Below are 13,223 nucleotides of genomic sequence, written 5' to 3'. Positions count from 1 at the left end.
TGTGAATGAGAACTTGGTAGGAACTGAATGGGACCCAGTGTTCGATAGTCATGAACAACATTAAAAGGGAAAGACAGCTTCTAACCAGGTAAGCTGTAGATTTTATCTTCTGGATTGAGAAGGACACTGTATAGCTGGATGGCATCCAATAGCACCGCATTAAATTGCAGCCTCCCTGAGTTCCTGATGCTGAAGCTTGGGTACCACAATTCATCTGTCTTCCTAGCTAGTAAACCGTTGTATGATCAATTCCTCTGCAAAGGATGGCCATAAACATTTTCAGCGGTAACTGCAGAATTCTCATTTCATGAACCATCACGAGGAGATGCCAGATGATCAATGTTTAATCACAGGCAAGAATTAAAATATACAGGCCTAGGTACATCACAGAGGGTGGGATCCAGTGTTGGAGCCCAGCAGACAGGCAGCGGGGCTGGCTGGGTTGCTGATGGTCAGTTTAACCACATGGTTTTCAGAAAGTGACTTTATACTTCATTAAGAGCATCTTCCCCTTACTTCTGCCCATCCCACCCAGCTGGACTTTGTTTTGCGAAAATATCACACTAACAACTACCTTTCTCTGATGGAGAAATATCAGCTCAGGCTTCTTGTTTACTAACTCTTACATTTAAATTAACCCTTTTATTTATCCATGTATTGCCATGTAGCTCATGGCTCTACCTGTCCTCTAGCATCTTACTTCTTGGGCAGCTTGCTGGCATCTCTCCTGTCTTCATCCCAGCCTTTAGTCTGATTGTCCTGCTTAATTTATCCTGCCTTGCAATAGGCCAAACAGCTTTGTATTAACCTATGAGAGTAATACATAATCACAGCACACAAAAGGATTATCCCTCAGCACAGAACAGTGCAAACAGTGTTGACTTCTAAGGGAATCCAGGAAGATGTCTTCCTACAACCTGGATACTGTCTATTGCAGAATGTCTCCCCACTTCCTTGAGGGAGTTCCGTCAAGCCTGGGCTGGGTAGGTACACACACACCTGTGATGGGAAGCTACTCTTTTCCTTTGATTTTCCAGCATCTGCCAGCAGAGCTCCAACTTCTTGATGGGTCTTTCTGATAGCCTGGAGGTTGCACTTGACATCTTTTCACCTGTTACCCAGTATTCATGTTGTCTTTCTCTCTCCTCCTCCACTTGCTATACTTTCCACCATGTTTGTGACTGGCCCCCTGGGGTGACACATTCTTTATACTATATGATCTTATAGCTTAATCTACCTTTTATTCAACCTGGAGCCCTTGGCAGCTTTGGCATTGCATCTTATTTATTTTTTTATTTTTATATTCTCTTTCTGGCTCTCTGTGTGCATTGCATGTGAGTGTGGTAAATGTGTGTGGTGTACTTTTGTGTGTGTGTGTGTGTGTGTGTGTGTGTGTGTGTGTGTGTAGGTGTGTAGAGGACCCTGGGTATTCTGCTTTATCTTGCCCCACCTTACCCTGAAGGCGTTGTCTCTGTCCTGCCTTACCCTGAAGGGGTGTCTCTGCTCCACCTTACCTTGGGGGTTATCTCTCACTAAACCTGGAGCTAGACTGGTGGCCATCAAGCCTCAGCCTCCTCCTGACTTCGTCTCCACCCATCTCAGCATTGGGGTGAGTAAAATAAAATAAGATATGAACTACCACTTAAAAATATTCTATTTGGTAAAAACAATGTATGCATCTATTTGTAACCAGTAGTTCAAACATGTAAACCCATATACTTATGCATACGTTTGCATATACATAAACACATACATACACATGGTTTTATACATTTTGCCTTTTGCATGAGATTTCATTTTTAGATGCATGGTATCACAAACATGTCATTTTGCACTAGGATTGGCTTGCTACCTTCTGATTGCTCATGCTGAAAGTCTGATTCATTTTCTTTTGAGGCCCTATTTGAAAGTAAATGAAAAAACTTATGTATCAACAGGAAAAAGTGGCTCCTATCCTCCATACATTAAATATATACTTTTTATTTTGTTTGATTTCTAATTCCTTTAACTTCTGTGGTTTAGCTCATCCTGCCACAAAGTGGATTTCATTTAAAAATAAAACTTCTGTGAATGCTTGTAACTGAGTTGTGGGTGTTTCTAATCGAGCTGGATCCTTCCCACTTCCAGACTGTATTAGCTTCATTGTTCTTCCTGTTGCTGTGGATAAAATGCTCAGACAAAAGCAACTTGATGGAGAAACGGTTTATTCTGGCTCACCGGTCCACACTCCTGTCCATCATAGCAGGGAAGTCACAGCAGTCGGAGCTTCAGATAGCTGGTCACATCCCTCCTGCAGTCAGTCTTGAGGCAGAGAGTGACGAATACATGCTCAGTTCCATTTCTCCATTTCCCCATTTCCGTAGTCCAGGATCCAGCTCTCAGGAAATGGCCCTGCCCACAATTAAGCTGAATCTTTCTGGGGCTGGCAAGGTGGCACAGTGGATAAAGGTGCTTGTCCTGTGCAAGCCAGTGATATGAGTACAATCACTGGAATCCTTATAAAGCCAGAAGGGGAGAACAGACTCCCCAAAGTTGTTCTCTAACTTTCATACATACATGCTGTGGCATACACCACAACATCATGCATGCACACATACATTGTGATGATGGTAATGATAGAGATGGGTCTTCCCAAGTCAACTAACATAATCAATGTGACCCCCAAAAGGCCATCCCACAGCCCCTCTGCTAGGAGATTCTAGATCTGTTAAGTTGACATTAGCACAAAACGTCATAACTGTCTACTGCAGTTACTGTTGCTTCTCCAGAAATGTCAGTTAACAAGCACCCTATGTTGAGTGACGTGCAGCCTCCACCAGGGGCAGACACAGCTCAGTGTCTTGTGGATGTCTGCAATCTAGTTCCTAGCACCTTTTAGTTTGATTGGCAGCTTGGCAGGACATTTGCCATTTGCTTAGCAAATGTACAGCTGTAAATTATTTTCCAAGGGATTTTGGTAATGAATACTTATTATAATTAAAATATTTCCCTCAGGTCTATTTATTTTGTATTACAATCATTTCATTATACTTAAGGTATGGGCTTAGAAAATGTGATTGAAGACAGAGAGAAGGTAGGGATTGATAGCACCCCACAAAAGTGCTCTTCTATCTTAAACTACCCCCCCCCCAACATTCACACACCAGGCAGGCAGCTCTGCGGACTGTCTGATGCCCATGACATGAGGAAGGATGGGGCAGTATAGCAGCGGTTCTCAACCTATGGGTCATAACCCTTTCGTAACCCTCTCTCTTCAAAAATATTTACATTGCAATTTATAACAGTAGCAAAATTACAGTTATGATGTTGCAATGAAAATAATATTATGGTTGGAGGGGTCAGCACACCACGAGGAACTGTATTAAAGGGTGGCATACAGCATGAGGGCAGCTGAGAACCACTGCAGTATAAGCTTTCATAGGAACAAGGACAGCAGTGACCTGGCATGCTGTAGCTATACAGCCTTTGTGTCTGTACTAAGTACAAACCATGGAGAAGATATTCCCAGAAGTAGACCATTAACTTCTTCGTGGAATGGCATACAGAAGGCTGGTCAAAAAGAACTTATACTAAGACACACATCAGGCAGAGAATTTATTGGCAGACACGTAAGAGAGAAGCGAGTGAGTTCCCAGAGAGAACTGCGTCACTGACAGCAGGTGGCGGGGTTTTGATAGCGACAGAGAGACAGTGCTTAGTCTTATTGCGAGACTCCTAGGTGGACTCAAATCAGGGTAGACAGGAGGCATCTTTATCTGGTTGAGTAATAAACTTTACAGCATCAGTTGCTCTTCCTGAAGCTGGCTGTTTGTGTAAGTTGCCATGGGTCACCAGGGGTCGGGCTCTGGATGGTCAGATCTGATCACTCAAGTGTGAGGATTTAGCTTTAATACTTGGCCTTTTGTCTCTGTGTTAATCTCATGCATTTAAAGCCATTGCTCCCTGGACTGGGTCCCAGCAGACATCCACATGTTAAAGCCCCAATCCTAAAGGCACTTTTGGTGCCAGTGATGTGAGCAACATGTGGATCGGAGCATCAGGTTAGTGCAAGGGTCAGACCAAAGGATAGTTTATAATATAACAGATGCACACTTCAAATAAACAGCAGAGAGAAGGCTGTTTTCTAAAACACACCATTTTAGATGGAGCTTTAGAGGAAGACAGTAAGAGGGAGAGCAGGGCACTGATGCTTGCTTTTGTCGGAATTCTAGATGGATTGAGGGAGGCAGCAGACTATAATGAAAAGAACTCTGCCTCAAAGCACAGCAAAACAACCTGCCTGAGAATGAATTTCTAGTCTGAGAACCTTCAACACAGCACCAAAAACATAAAAGAAAACGGAGAGGGCTTATTATTTATAAAATTAAAATTTTCTGTAAGAAAAAATATCCAAAGTCAAATCAAAGGCAACAGGCGCACCTGTAAGAAGTGTCTGTGACCCAAAATGGCAAGATAAAAGCCCACTTCCTTCACCTGTGAAACCACAGAAAGTAAATGAAGAAAGACAAACAGCCGCAAGAAAGCAAGCGGCATGAAGGACCATGACTTCCCTGGCATAGGAAGCTTTCTAATTAGTCTAAGAAAACCATATGCATAATTTAAAAAACACAAATAAATGTGAAGGCAGCCAATTTTCTTAGTTTCCCTGGTAGTTAAAAATTAAACAATACCCTAATAATCTATGACATCCGAAATCATTCCCACTGCTCGTCAGAAACCAGGGCAAGTTTTAGAAAGCTGTATTCTGTTATCTTAAGGTTTTAAAAAAATCATGAGCTTGTTCCAGATAAATCCATCCATACAAGAGAGACACAGAAGTGCCTGGAGAAGTGACTCAGTGGTTAAGAGCAAGGGCTGCTCTTCCAGAGGTCTGGAGCTCCTTTGATTTCCAGCATCCACGTCGCAGCTCACAACCATGCATAACTGAGTTCCAGGAGGTCTGATGCCCTCTGTGGGAACTGCTGCTTATACATGGTACACAGACCTACCTGCAGGCCAAACACCCATATACATAAAATAAAAACAAAAACAAAATTTAAAAAATTTATTTATTTATTGTGATGAAAACTGAATCCAAGACCTTCCATAAGTTTTCTACAATTGGGTTTCATCCTCAGACTCTACAAAGTATTTTTTAACCAACTGTAGGAGTATCTAGAAAGAAGGCAGAATGTTGACAGTGAGGATTATACCCAGGCAGCGGTTTGCTTGAAGAAGCTAACAATAGTGTGGATGAACTGGAAATGGAACCACCCTCCATAGACTCACTGCCTGTGCTAGTCAAAGGTCAGTGTGGCTGGATAGTAAAGAAAAAGGGGGTGTTCTAAAAAAAGAGGGGTCTGTCAGAAAGGTGACCTGAAATCTGATTTTGAACACTTTTCATTCCCGGCTTATCTTTGAAATGCACAAACAGGAAAAGGCTGCAGAGACCTAGAAGGAAGCAATACACAGGAGGAAGCAACGCATGAATGAATGAATGATGGAGGGACAGAGATACTAGCTTCTGTTATTAGCTTCCCAGGGAAGTCAGTCTGGAGATTAATTCAGCCAAGTCCGTTGCATAGAGAAATATACAGTATTAAAAAGGAAAAAGGAAAAACATAACCCAGAGTCTCTACAATACATCACCCATGTCGCTCAGCGTACAACAAGAAATTGACAGGCAAAGGATGGAACAGAAAAATACAGACCAGAGGAAGGAAGAAAGAAGAGCACTAGAACCTGACTCTTCCAAATGACCCAGATATTAGCTCATAAGGATTTCAAGGCCATTGATATAAACATGCTCCAGGATGTAAAAAAAAAAAAATGTTTCATTGTGAGTAAACTGGTGGGACTCCTAGGAGAGAGGGGGAACCAGAAAGGGAGGAAATGATGAAGTGATCACTCTAGAGGTGAAATAAATATAAAGTAATGTTTTAAGATGGGCTTGACAGCACAAACATAGTAGATAAACATGAGGAATTATACAAGCTGAAATAATAATAATGATAATAATAAAAATAAAATAATAATAATAATAATAATAATAATAATAATAGATCACTAGTGAAAATGAAAGAATCCTTCATGGTCTTATGACATAAGCAGTTGATTATCATTTCAAAGAAGAAAGAGAATTGGGGGGGGGAAGCAGAGAATAAATACTAAAATTTTCTAACACTGATGTCTTTCCTCCCCCTCCTCCTCTGTCTCCCTCTCTCCCTTCCTCTTTCTTCCCTCCTTCCCTTTTCCCCCCTTCCCTCTCCACCCCCTTCCTCTTCCCTCTTCCTTTGGAGCCAGGTTCTCTCCAATGCCTCTGTCATGGTGTGTGCCACCACTCATGATAAAATCTTAAACTTACATCTCAGGATCAGATCAGCAGAACACATATTAAGAAACAATCTAAGCATGCGACTGGTGGATTCGAGAAAACCCAAGAGAAAGAGAAGACCTCGAACACACCCGGAGATAAAAGATGGATCATATGCAGGCAAGCCAGTGCATAACTGTCAGGCTGTTCACCACCTTCATTGGGGATAAAAGATAACTAGATGATGTTTTCAGAGCATCAAAAGAAAACATTCCAGCACAAAATCCTACACTCCATGAAAACATTATAAACAAAACAAACAAACCCAGAATGAAAGCATTTTCAAATGCATGAGGACACAAAAAACTTCTTATCCACAGCTACAATGAAGGAAGGTGAGAGGAAGTTCTGCAGAGTTCAGGGAAATATCACCTGGAAAATCACAGAATAGAGGGCTGGGCGTGGTGGGGCGTGTTACTCCAGCACTTAGGATTGTGAGCTGCAGGCCAGCCCAGGCTACAGTCATCTCAATACACTGAGACAGAACACACATAAAGTACTGGAAGTGGATAGCACATACGTGTACAAACTTGGGTGTGCACACAATTTTCATTCTTCTTCGATGTCAGTGTTGCACATCTGAGGCAGGCGGTAACTATGCTTAAGCATTATAAGAAATTCCAGACTTCTCCAAAGCAGTGTTAGCATTTTACACACTTGCTATTCATTTTCCTAAGTCCTCCTTGGCATGTGTTATTGTTGTGGCCCTGCCACATGGTAGCGGATGGGATGGTCTTACACATCTCCCTGAGGACTGTACATTGGCTCCTTCCCACATGCCCTTTGGCCATTCGTATACCTTCTTGGGAGAACTTCGCCCACCTTCGTAGCTGTGTTACTTGACTTTTTATTGAGTTGTGAGCATTCATTATGTACTTTACATACTCAATATTCTTCTGGAGGAAGACATTATCAGCTGGATAACGGGGAATGGTAACACTTTCTGAGCATCTATCGTCTGTCTGAAAATGTACGTGCTATTTTGTGTGTGTATATATTCCTCTACAAAACAATGGCAAACGTTTACAATTTGAACTTGGTGATTACTATTTGTACTGTGAACATTTGAGACTCTGCTGGTAACCAAGCCCTTGTTTGTTAAATACACCCACCTTTCTTTCCTTGCCCAAGCTCAGACTCTACAAAGCCCAGATTCCTTTTATATTTTCTCTTGTCTGGGAACAACCAACGGGAGTGGTAGCAGAAGCCCAGAAAGCTGGGAGATGGAGACAGGACTGTTTTCTGTTCCTAGGAGAGCTGGTCTCCTTATGTCCCCACAGGGTCACTTGGCCTGCTAGCTAAGCAATGACCTTCTTAAAAATCCAGGTCCCAGCTCCATTGTGACCCTCCTCGGAGTTACCTAATCCTAATAATTCTCATTATTTCCTCATGACCCCCACCACCCCATTTTTTCCACTCTATGTCTTTCCCTTCCTATAGTAGCCAGATAATAGTTCTTCGTAGGAAAATCTTCTGTAACTGCAGTCATTGCTCTCAACAGGCCTTCTGGATAACAGAGTAGCCTGTTTTCATCTGAATCTTCTGTCTACTTCCCACATTTTAGAAAGAGAGACAGATGTCTTCCTTAGTCAACAGGTAGGGAAGGAACCCTAGGATGTGATGCTGGGAGTTGAGGAGAGATGGTGCATCCCAAAAGATTGTGTGACATCTCTGGATTCATCGGGGTCTTCTGTTTGGAGGGGAACTGGGGTGGAGTGGAGAGGGGTTCTCAGCTGGGCAGAGTAAGATCTGGGCTTCTCCCCGGTAGTGGGTCATCTTGATGCCCCTTTCATGGTCCCTCTACTCTCTTTTGGAGTTGGATTAAGAGATTAAATACTAACTGATGATTTCCGATTCTGCTGGCACCCACCTCATCACCCTCTTTGCTTGGCTGCTGTGGCATTCTTACCTTTGACATATCCCATACAAGGATTTTTGCTAAATGCAGTTCTGATCACTCCACTTTCTCAAGACTCCATGTTTTGTTTTGTTTTTAATGTTCATTGGTATGAGGGTGTCGGATCCCTTGCAACTGGAGTTATAGACAGTTGTGAGCTGCCATGTGGGTGCTGGGAATTGAACCTGGCTCCTCTGGAAGAGCAGCCAGTGTTCCCAACTGCTGAGCCATCTCTCCAGCCTGACTCCATGTATTTTTATGTGTGCACATGTATGAGCCCACAGCTGTGCACACAGAGGCCAGAGGTTGACATCAGGTGTCCTCTATCACTGTTCACTTTTTTGAGACAGGGTCTCTTAGTGAACCGGAAACTCACTGTTTCAGCTAAACTGGCTTGCCACCAGAACCCTGGGGATCCTCCTGCCTATAGCCGCTGTGCTGGAGTTAGACATGCACTACCATGCCCAGCTTTTTTCATGGGTGCTGGGATCCAAACTCAGCTCCTCACGCCTGCACTGCAAGCACCCAAACCATGGAGTTATCTCCCTAGACCATCATGAGACTTTTAATTGCCTCTGTGAACATCAACTCAGCCATATCCATTGACTCACCCTGGTGGGCACTAGTCACCTTGGTGATGTCCACAGCAGCTCCTCTCCTTCTGATCCTCTCTGGTCCTAGCTGTGCTGGCCAAGCGCCAGCTTCTTAGAAACCCTTTGAAACTCCGCACCTTGAAGTCACCTTCCAGAACATTCTCCCCTGGAGTTTCTTCCTATTCCAACTCATTCTTCAGACTTCAGTTTAACAGTCAGTCCTCAGAGTAGGCGACCCTGACCCCTGCTCAGAATACAGACTCTCTGCTGGCACCAGGATACCTGCCCCTATCTCTATAAACTTCATTGCAGCCTGTAACTGTGTTTTTATTTGTGTGGTTACTAGACACAGCTTCTTTGGGGACACTGTATGCTCCTAGCTAGGTTGGGGACCAGATTTGTTCTGTTTTTCACACAGCTCCCAAGCAGTCTGGGCCAGCGTATGTAGCCAATGAACAACTGAACAAATGAACCAGTCAGTTAAACATTTAAGAATAAAAAGTGGAGAGACAGCTTTCTCAGGGACTCAGAGTTCTGGCCCAGACTCAGGGGCCCCGGGCTTCCTGCAGCACAGACAGGGGTGGTGTGGTTTAATGAGCAATGTCTCCCATAAGCTCACATTGGTCCCCCACTGGTGGTGTGGTGTGGGGAGGCTATGGAACCTTTAGGAGGTGGAGGCTTGCTGAAGGAAGTACATCACCAGAGATGGGCTTTGAGGGTTTGTAGCCTTAACTCATGTCTAGTTCTTTCTTCTTCAGGGGTATGGTTGAGATGTTATCTCTGGGCTTCCTGCTCCAGCTGCCATGCCTTCTCCTCCATTACCGACATCTAGCCCTGTGGAGCCATAAGTCAAATTAAACTCTCTTTGGAGTTGCCTTTGGATGTGATATTTTATCACAGGAACATGAAAGTAATTACTACTGGTGGGTCTCCAGGCCTCCCTTTGGATAGCTTCCCTCTCCTGGTGGACTCTACACACTCTGTCCCTTCTTGGAGTCTTGTCAAGGTCCCTGGATTCTGCTGTCCATTTCCACCAAGACTATAGCTTTAAGCCACAGCCTTAATAAGTCCCTTCCTGACATCAGGGGCAATCAGCTGGTTTCTGATTACCTCTATCCACCATGAATAATTATTACTGTTATTATTAGACCTAAAACATAACATCTATCTTAGAAGGCCTCGGCATTCTAACACTCAGAGACCCTCAAGGTGCTGTTGACATTGAGTTTGACAATGGAGTTTGCCATGCACTACTGTTTTCAGAACCTGAGAGAGAGCAATGCTCTCCACAGATGGGTTTTAAGACTTTGTTTCTGGAGGTTAACCGTGATACTCTGATCCCTCAAATGTCAGCGCTCACCATGCGCTTCACTGGTTTATCTTCAAGTGATGCAGTTAACCGAAGCCAAAAGATGCATTGCCAGGTCCCCAAGGCACAGGCCAGCGTAATGCCTGAATGCTAACATGACGTAGATTTGTCTGTTTGCTAACAGTGTAGAAACTCGGTGCTATCACTGATACTGATGGGCAGCTTGACATGATCGAAGTCACCCTGAATACACACACACCTCTAGGTGTGTTTGTGAAGGAGTTTCTAGGTTAGGTTTATTGAGTTGGGAAGACCTACCCTAAGTCCAGGCAGTACCATGCTATAGGTTGAGGCTCTAGATGAACTAAAAAGCAGAAAGCAAGCTGAGCAATCACTAGCATTCATTTCTCTCTGCTTCCTGACTGCACATGACCAGCTGCCTCATACACCTGCTGCTGCACCTTCCCTGCCATGATCGACTTCTAAAACTGTGCACCACAATAAACTCTTCCTTCCTTAAACTGCTTTAGTCAGGTACTTTTTAATCACAGAAATAGGGAAAGTAACTGATAGATCCATATCCATTACAAAAAGTCAATCATGGACCCACAAGATGGCTCAGTGGGTAAAGGCCAAAGCTGATGACCTGAGTTTGCCCTCTAGGACCAGTATATAGTAAGAGAGAACTGTACTAAGTTGTCCTTTGACCTCTACACTTGTGCTATGGCACATGCATGTACACACGTACACTAAATAAATAAATATCATTTAAAAAACCCTGAAAATAACTAGATGACTCAGAAAGGTCATGTCCATCCCTCTGGCAATTACAGTCCACCTCCATGGGCTGCTCCAGACAGAAAACCAGTGCCTGTGTCCCAGAAGCAAAAGCCACCTTTTGTCCCAGACTCTACAACAAACATTTGGTTCAACAAAGCAAGCAGCGGCTTGTTTGTGTAGGCTCATACATTCAAATGCTTAGTGGTCAGGGAGTGGCAGCATTTGAAAGGATTGAAGGGATTAGGAGGTGTGAGGCCTTGCTGGAGGAAGTGTGTCCCTGGGGAGTGGCCTTTGAGGTTTCAAAAGTCCATGCCAAGTCCAAAGTCTCTCTCTCTCTCTCTCTCTCTCTCTCTCTCTCTCTCTCTCTCTCTCTCTCTCCAGATCAGGATATAGAATTCTTAGCTTCTCAGACACCACGTCCGACAGGGTGCCACAATACTTCCTGCCATGGTAATAACAGACTAAACTTCTGAAACTATATGCAAACCTCTAATGTTTTCTTTTGTAAGAGTTCCCTTGGTCATGGTGTCTCTTCACAGAAATAGAGCAATGACTAAGACATCTCCCAAAGTTTAGTTCAAATACATAACATTAAAAAATCCTTCATATTTTGTATTTTATAATCTCCAGGAAACTCAGTTGAAGTGAAGGACAGATGTCCCCTAAGTTCAGACTGAAAGATAGAAGGTCGAGGGCCCAGGCATGTCAGCGCCCAGAGTGGTAGCACAGACCTGCCTTTGTCCCTCCCCACATGCACACTCACCACCTCTTTCCCACAGAGCTCCTCTGCCTGGAGGCAATCCATCCTCATTTGCATCAGGTAACAGTGGGTTAGAGATGGTGAAACCCAGGAGGCACCTGGATTCCATTTCACTCAGCTCACATCCTGAGTTCAAACCTGTTTCTTTCCCTTCAGCACAAAGGCCCTGGGATAGCTGTTCTCTGATGTGACAAAAAATGTCAGGATAGATATTTGCACCATTTGGGGAAGGTGTTTTTGTTTTTGTTGTTTTTCCCCCAGAAGCAGCTATACACTTCTTATCCTGAAGCCCCAGAATTTGTAGAAGGCAGATATATAACAAAAGCAGAGCCAGCAGATCTGAAGAGGCAAAAGGGAAATAAATCATTTGTAGCCCCAAATGTTACTGATAACTTCAGGAGATAAAATTTATAGTATGAACATTTTTATTTGCAGTGAAGATGCAGCAGAGCTGATATCGGTGGGAAAATGCTGATCTAATAGTTGCAGAAGTTGAAGCCAATATTTTAAAACTCAATTTTTTGTACTTAAAAACAATTGTCTTGTCTACCGTTACTCAAAGTGATTCTTCAGGGCAGATAAATAAATTAAACAGTAGGCTTGTTTCTATTGTTTATCACAGTGGTCAGTAGTAATCTAGGTCAAAAATTAAATGTCTAAAAAATCCAAAGCTAGCTACCCACTCATTAGGTTTTTGGTAGAGAAATAAACATGCTCTTCATTGGCTGGGGAACACTTAGTGGGATGCATTTCTCCACTCATTTTCAATTCTTTGTCAGAACTGTGGAATACAGAGTCATTTCAAGTAGATATGAGCTAGGCAATGATCAAATAATTTCATTCAAAAGAAAGAACATCTACTCTGCTGTGCCCTTTGAAGTTATGCCTTCTTGCTCACAATCTATAACTGCATAACTGGGCTTTTGTCTTCTTGGGTATTTTTTTTTTTTTTTAAGGAAAAAGAGCCAAGGACAGCACCTGCCAGAAATAATGTTTTTCCACGAAGCAGAACATATCTATGAAACTTCCTTCTCAGCAGCAATTCCCCTGAATGACTTCTGTAAGAGCTGTGTCTCCTTCCTTCTCCCTGCCTTCCCTAGTGCCCTGGTTGATTACCAGAGCTGTGGGTGGCCATTGATTGTCCTCAGGGGACTGGCCACCCTAGTGAGAGACTGCAATGCCAGATGCAGGGATCTGCATGCAAAGATGTCACATGTCCTCTTTGTCACACTGCCTTGGACCTGAGCACAGAAGATAAATTCCAAGAAAAAGAATAAAGCTTAATTTTCAAGCCCACTGACTCTCTGGCCTCTTTATAAGACCTGCCAGTCTGTGGAAGATCTTCCTGACAGGCAAGGGAAATTGACTGTGCACATGGAGCCTGCCCTGTGGTGGTTGGTGATGAAGCCCAGGGAAGGATCTTGATTGTCAACACGGCAGTCTTCTGTTGCTGTTGGGCCAGGCCAGCTCTCTATTAATGACAAGATTTTAATAAATACCAAACATAGGAGAGAGGCAGAAATTCCAACTTC

The sequence above is a fragment of the Onychomys torridus genome, chromosome 1 (assembly GCF_903995425.1).
Source record: "Onychomys torridus chromosome 1, mOncTor1.1, whole genome shotgun sequence".
NCBI classification, from domain to species: Eukaryota; Metazoa; Chordata; class Mammalia; order Rodentia; family Cricetidae; genus Onychomys; species Onychomys torridus.
The sequence above is the reverse complement of the archived record's forward strand: the minus strand, read 5'-3'. Positions refer to the sequence as shown.